Source organism: Arachis hypogaea, chromosome 3, assembly GCF_003086295.3.
Source record: "Arachis hypogaea cultivar Tifrunner chromosome 3, arahy.Tifrunner.gnm2.J5K5, whole genome shotgun sequence".
NCBI classification, from domain to species: Eukaryota; Viridiplantae; Streptophyta; class Magnoliopsida; order Fabales; family Fabaceae; genus Arachis; species Arachis hypogaea.
In genome coordinates, this window is record NC_092038.1 from 16774177 (window position 1) to 16781265 (window position 7089).

General features: G+C 42.7%; 1 non-coding gene across 1 annotated transcript; it reads left to right on the top strand.

Moving 5' to 3' along the window:
• The first annotated feature begins 6699 nt into the window (after positions 1-6699).
• Positions 6700-6807, top strand: LOC112793393 (small nucleolar RNA R71). The gene has a single exon (XR_003198087.1). It is a non-coding gene; the product is annotated as a small nucleolar RNA R71 (small nucleolar RNA).
• Positions 6808-7089: the final 282 nt, after the last annotated feature.

Genomic DNA, 7089 nt, shown 5'->3' on the forward strand with positions numbered 1-7089 from the left:
TGACTCCCCAGTGTGAAAAAGGTCGGGAAGACGTAAGAAGACTTAATTCGGTTACTGGTGCTTTGTGAAAATTGGCGTTCTCCTGGGACTTGATGCATTTTCTCACGAAGTCTTTAGAATCTTCTATCATCGATGGCCAGTAGTAGCCGGCTCTGATGAGATTCTTTGCTAGGGCTTTGCCCCCGATGTGGTGATCGCATCATCCTTCATGGACCTTCTTAGGCACATAGTTCGTTTGGTCGGGATGCAGGCACTTCAGCAAGGGTTGGCTGAGTCCCTTCTAAAACAACTGGCCTTGTATGATTGCATACTTGGTCGCCTCCCTTCTCAACGCTCTTACCGACTTCTCATCTTCAGGGAGCTTACCGCTTTCCAAGAAGTCGGTGATTGGGTCCATCCAGGAGGGATCTACCTTTGTTAAATGGAGGGTGACTGCTGGTTGGTGCGCGAAATTGTGAACAATACTTTTTCACAACTCTCATAATCCCCGGTCATGAGCCCCAAAAACTTGGTAGCTCAATACCATGGCATTACACAACTTCGCACAACTAACCAGCAAGTGCACTGGGTCGTCCAAGTAATAAACCTTACGCGAGTAAGGGTCGATCCCACGGAGATTGTTAGTATTGAAGCAAGCTATGGTCATCTTGTAAATCTTAGTCAGGCAAACTCAAATGGTAATGGTGATGAACGAAAATAACACAAAGGTAAAGATAGAGATACTTATGTAATTCATTGGTAGGAACTTCAGATAAGCGCATGAAGATGCCTTCCCTTCCGTCTCTCTGCTTTCCTACTGTCTTCATCCAATCCTTCTTATTCCTTTCCATGGCAAGCTTGTGTAGGGTTTCACCGTTGTCAATGGCTACCTCCCATCCTCTCAGTGAAAGCGATTGCATATGCTCTGTCACAGCATAGCGGAATTCAGCTGTCGGTTCTCGGTCAGGCCGGAATAGAATCCATCGATTCTTTTGCGTCTGTCACTAACGCCCCGCCCGCTAGGAGTTTGAAGCACGTCACAGTCATTCAATCATTGAATCCTACTCAGAATACCACAGACAAGGTTAGACCTTCCGGATTCTCTTGAATGCCGCCATCAATTCTTGCCTATACCACGAAGACTCCGGTTAAAGAATCCAAGAGATATTCACTAGAGCCTTGGTTGCTTGTAGAACAGAAGTGGTTGTCAGTCACCTTGTTCATGGGTGAGAATGATGATGAGTGTCACGGATCATCACATTCATCAAGTTGAAGAACAAGTGATATCTTAGAACAAGAACAAGCGGAATTGAATGGAAGAACAATAGTAATTGCATTAATACTCGAGGTACAGCAGAGCTCCACACCTTAATCTATGGTGTGTAGAAGCTCCACCGTTGAAAATACATAAGCATGAGGTCTAGGCATGGCCGAATGGCCAGCCTCCCAATGATCTAAGATAGCATAAAATGAAGATAGCTACCCCGATATATCAATACAATAGTACAAGGTCCTACTTATAGAAAACTAGTAGCCTAGGGTGTACAGAGATGAGTAAAAGACATAAAAATCCACTTCCGGGCCCACTTGGTGTGTGCTTGGGCTGAGCAATGAAGCATTTTTCATGCAGAGACTCTTTTTGGAGTTAAACGCCAGCTTTAGTGCCAGTTTGGGCGTTTAACTCCCATTTGGGTGCCAGTTCCAGCGTTTAACGCTGGGATTCCTGAGGGTGACTTTGAACGCCGGTTTGGGCCATCAAATCTTGGGCAAAGTATGGACTATCATATATTTCTGGAAAGCCCAGGATGTCTACTTTCCAACGCCGTTGAGAACGCGCCAATTGGGCTTCTGAAGCTCCAGAAAATCCACTTCGAATGTAGGGAGGTCAGAATCCAACAGCATCTGCAGTCCTTTTTGGTCTCTGAATCAGATTTTTGCTCAGGTCCCTCAATTTCAGCCAGAAAATACCTGAAATCACAGAAAAACACACAAACTCATAGTAAAGTCCAGAAAAGTGAATTTTAACTAAAAACTAATAAAAATATATTAAAAACTAACTATATCATACCAAAAACATACTAAAAACAATGCCAAAAAGTGTATAAATTATCCGCTCATCACAACACCAAACTTAAATTGTTGCTTGTCCTCAAGCAACTGAAAATCAAATAAGATAAAAAAGAAGAATATGCTATGAATTCCAAAAACATCTATGAAGATCAGTATTAATTAGATGAGCGGAGCTTTTAGCTTTTTGCCTCTGAATAGTTTTGGCATCTCACTCTATCCTTTGAAATTCAGAATGGTTGGCTTCTTTAGGAACTTAGAATCCAGATAGTGTTAATGATTCTCCTAGTAAAGTATGATGATTCTTGAACAAAGCTACTTATTGAGTCTTGGCTGTGGCCCAAAGCACTCTGTCTTCCAGTATTACCACCGGATACATACATGCCACAGACACATAATTGGGTGAACCTTTTCAGATTGTGACTCAGCTTTGCTAAAGTCCCCAATTAGAGGTGTCCAGGGTTCTTAAGCACACTCTTATTTGCCTTGGATCACAACTCTTATTTCTCTATATATTTTTCTATTTTTTTTCGTTTTCTTCTCTCTTTTTTTCGATTTTTTTTTTGAATAGAAATGCTTTTTTTTTTGCTTCAAGAATCATTTTTATGATTTTTCAGATCCTCAGTAACATGTCTCCTTTTTCATCATTCTTTCAAGAGCCAACATTCATAAACCACAAATTTAAGATACATATGCACTGTTTAAGCATACATTCAGAGAACAAAAATATTGCCACCACATCAAAATAATTAAACTATTATAAAATTCAAAATTCATGCAATTCTTTCTTTTTTTTTTCAATTAAGCACGTTTTTATTTAAGAAAGGTGATGGATTCATAGGACATTCATAACTTTAAGGCATAGATACTAAGACACTAATGATCACAAGACACAAACATAGATAAACATAAGCACAAAATTCGAAAAACAGAAGAATAAAGAACAAGGAAATCAAGGAACGGGTCCACCTTAGTGATGGCGGCTCTTTCTTCCTCTTGAAGATCCTATGGAGTGCTTGAGCTCCTCAATGTCTCTTCCTTGTCTTTGTTGCTCCTCCCTCATGATTCTTTGATCTTCTCTAATCTCATGAAGGATGATGGAGTGTTCTTGATGCTCCACCCTTAGTTGTCCCATGTTGGAACTCAACTCTCCTAGGGAGGTGTTTAATTGCTCCCAATAGTTTTGTGGAGGAAAGTGCATCCCTTGAGGAATCTCAGGGATCTCATGATGAGTGGGATCTCTTGTGTGCTCCATCCTCTTCTTAGTGATGGGCTTGTCCTCATCAATGGGGGTGTCTCCCTCTATGTCAACACCAACTGAATAACAGAGGTGACAAATGAGATGAGGAAAGGCTAACCTTGCCAAGGTAGAGGACTTGTCCGCCACCTTATAGAGTTCTTGGGCTATAACCTCATGAACCTCTATTTCTTCTCCAATCATGATGCTATGGATCATGATAGCCCGGTCTATGGTAACTTCGGACCGGTTGCTAGTGGGAATGATTGAGCGTTGTATAAACTCTAACCATCCTCTAGCCACGGGCTCGAGGTCATGCCTTCTTAATTGAACCGGCTTTCCTCTTGAATCTCTCTTCCATTGGGCGCCCTCTTCACATATGACTGTGAGGACTTGGTCCAACCCTTGATCAAAGTTGACCCTTCTAGTGTAAGGATGTTCATCTCCTTGCATCATAGGCAAGTTGAACGCCACCCTCACATTTTCCGGACTAAAATCCAAGTATTTCCCCCGAACCATAGTAAGATAATTCTTTGGATTCGGGTTCACACTTTTGTCATGGTTCTTGGTGATCCATGCATTGGCATAGAACTCTTGAACCATCAAGATTCCGACTTGTTGAATGGGGTTGGTAAGAACTTCCCAACCTCTTCTTCGGATCTCATGTCGGATCTCCGGATATTCACCCTTTTTGAGTGAAAAAGGGACCTCGGGGATCACCTTCTTCAAGGCCACAACTTCATAGAAGTGGTCTTGATGCACCTTTGAGATGAACCTTTCCATCTCCCATGACTCGGAGGTGGAAGCTTTTGCCTTCCCTTTCCTCTTTCTAGAGGTTTCTCCGGCCTTGGATGCCATAAATGGTTATGGAAAAACAAAAAGCAATGCTTTTACCACACCAAACTTAAAATGTTTGCTCGTCCTCGAGCAAAAGAAGAAAGAAGAGAGTAGAAGAAGAAGAAATGAGGAGAAAGGGAATGGCTTTGTATTCGGCCAAAGGGGAGAGAGATGGTGTTTAAAGTGTGTGGAAATGAAGGAGTGAAGGAGGGTTTATATAGGAGAGGGGGAGAGGGATGTTCGGCCATTTGAGGGTGGGTTTGGGTGGGAAAGTGGTTTGAATTTGAATGGTGAGGTAGGTGGGGGTTTATGAAGGATGGATGTGAGTGGTGAAGAGAAAGATGGGATTTGATAGGTGAGGGGTTTTTGGGGAAGAGGTGTTGAGGTGATTGGTGAAGAAGAGAGAGAGTGGTAGGGTAGGTGGGGATCCTGTGGGGTCCACAGATCCTGAGGTGTCAAGGAAAAGTCATCCCTGCACCAAATGGCATTCAAAATCACGTTTTGAGCCATTTCTGGCATTAAACGCCGGGCTGGTGCCCATTTCTGGCGTTTAACGCCAGCATCTTGCCCCTTTCTGGCGTTTAACGCCAGCCTGGTGCCCCTTTCTGGCGTTAAACGCCCAGAATGGTGCCAGACTGGGCGTTAAACGCCCAACAGCTAACCTCACTGGCGTTTAAACGCCAGTGGGTGCGTCCTCCAGGGTGTGCTATTTTTCTTCCTGTTTTTCATTCTGTTTTTGCTTTTTTCATGGATTTTGTGACTTCTTATGATCATCAACCTACAAAAAAGATAAAATAACAAAAGAAAATAATTAATTATAAAACATTGGGTTGCCTCCCAACAAGCGCTTCTTTATTGTCATTAGCTTGACAGAGGACTCTCATGGAGCCTCACAGATACTCAGAACCGTGTTGGAACCTCCCAAAACCAAACTTAGAGTTTGAATGTGGGGGTTCAACACCAAACTTAGAGTTTGGTTGTGGCCTCCCAACACCAAACTTAGAGTTTGACTGTGGGGGCTCTGTTTGGCTCTGTTTTGAGAGAAGCTCTTCATGCTTCCTCTCCATGATGACAGAGGGATATCCTTGGGCCTTAAACACCAAGGATTCTTCATTCACTTGAATGATCAACTCTCCTCTATCAACATCAATCACAGCCTTTGCTGTGGCTAGGAAGGGTCTGCCAAGGATGATGGATTCATCCATGCACTTCCCAGTCTCTAGGACTATGAAATCAGTAGGGATGTAATGGTCTTCAACCTTCACCAGAACATCCTCTACAAGTCCATATGCTTGTTTTCTTGAGTTGTCTGCCATCTCTAGTGAGATTTTTGCAGCTTGCACCTCAAAGATCCCTAATTTCTTCATTACAGAGAGGGGCATGAGGTTTACACTTGACCCTAAGTCACACAAGGCCTTCTTGAAGGTCATGGTGCCTATGGTACAAGGTATAGAAAACTTCCCAGGATCCTGCCTCTTTTGAGGCAGTTTCTGCCTAGACAAGTCATTCAGTTCTTTGGTGAGCAAAGGGGATTCATCCTCCCAAGTCTCATTTCCAAATAACTTGTCATTCAGCTTCATGATTTCTCCAAGGTATTTAGCAACTTGATCTTCAGTGACATACTCATCCTCTTCAGAGGAAGAATACTCGTCAGAGCTCATGAATGGCAGAAGTAAGTCCAATGGAATCTCTATGGTCTCATTTTGAGCCTCAGATTCCCATGGTTCCCCATTGGGGAACTCATTGGAGGCCAGTGGATGTCCAGTGAGGTCTTCCTCAGTGGCGTTCACTGCCTCCTCTTCCTCCCAGAATTCGGCCATGTTGATGGCCTTGCACTCTCCTTTTGGATTTTCTTCAGTATTGCTTGGGAGAGTACTAGGAGGGAGTTCAGTAATTTTCTTGCTCAGCTGACCCACTTGTCCTTCCAAATTCCTAATGGAGGACCTAGTTTCAGTCATGAAACTTTGAGTGGTTTTGATTAGATCAGAGACCATGGTTGCTAAGTCAGAGGTATTCTGCTTAGAGCTCTCTGTCTGTTGCTGAGAAGATGATGGAAAAGGTTTGCTGTTGCTAAACCTGTTTCTTCCACCATTATTGTTATTGAAACCTTGTTGGGGTCTCTGTTGATCCTTCCATGAGAGATTTGGATGATTCCTCCATGAAGGATTATAGGTGTTTCCATAGGGTTCTCCCATGTAATTCACCTCTTCCATTGAAGGATTCTCAGGATCATAAGCTTCTTCCTCAGATGAAGCTTCCTTAGTATTGCTTGGTGCATTTTGCATTCCAGACAGACTTTGAGAAATCATATTGACTTGTTGAGTCAATATTTTGTTCTGAGCCAATATGGCATTCAGAGTGTCAATCTCAAGAACTCCTTTCTTCTGACCAGTCCCATTGTTCACAGGATTTCTTTCAGAAGTGTACATGAATTGGTTATTTGCAACCATTTCAATCAGTTCTTGAGCCTCAGTAGGCGTCTTCTTCAGATGAAGAGATCCTCCAGAAGAGCTATCCAAAGACATCTTGGACAGTTCAGAGAGACCATCATAGAAAATACCTATGATGCTCCATTCAGAAAGCATATCAGAAGGACACTTTCTGATTAATTGTTTGTATCTTTTCCAAGCTTCATAGAGGGATTCTCCTTCCTTCTGTCTGAAGGTTTGGACTTCCACTCTAAGCTTACTCAATTTTTGAGGTGGAAAGAACTTTGCCAAGAAGGCATTGATTAGCTTTTCCCAAGAGTCCAGGCTTTCTTTAGGTTGAGAGTTCAACCATGTTCTAGCTCTGTCTCTTACAGCAAAAGGGAATAGCATTAGTCTGTAGACCTCAGGGTCAACCCCATTAGTCTTGACAGTGTCACAGATTTGCAAGAATTCAGCTAAAAACTGATGAGGATCTTCCAATGGAAGTCCATGGAACTTGCAATTCTGTTGCATTAGAGAAACTAATTGAGGCTTAAGCTC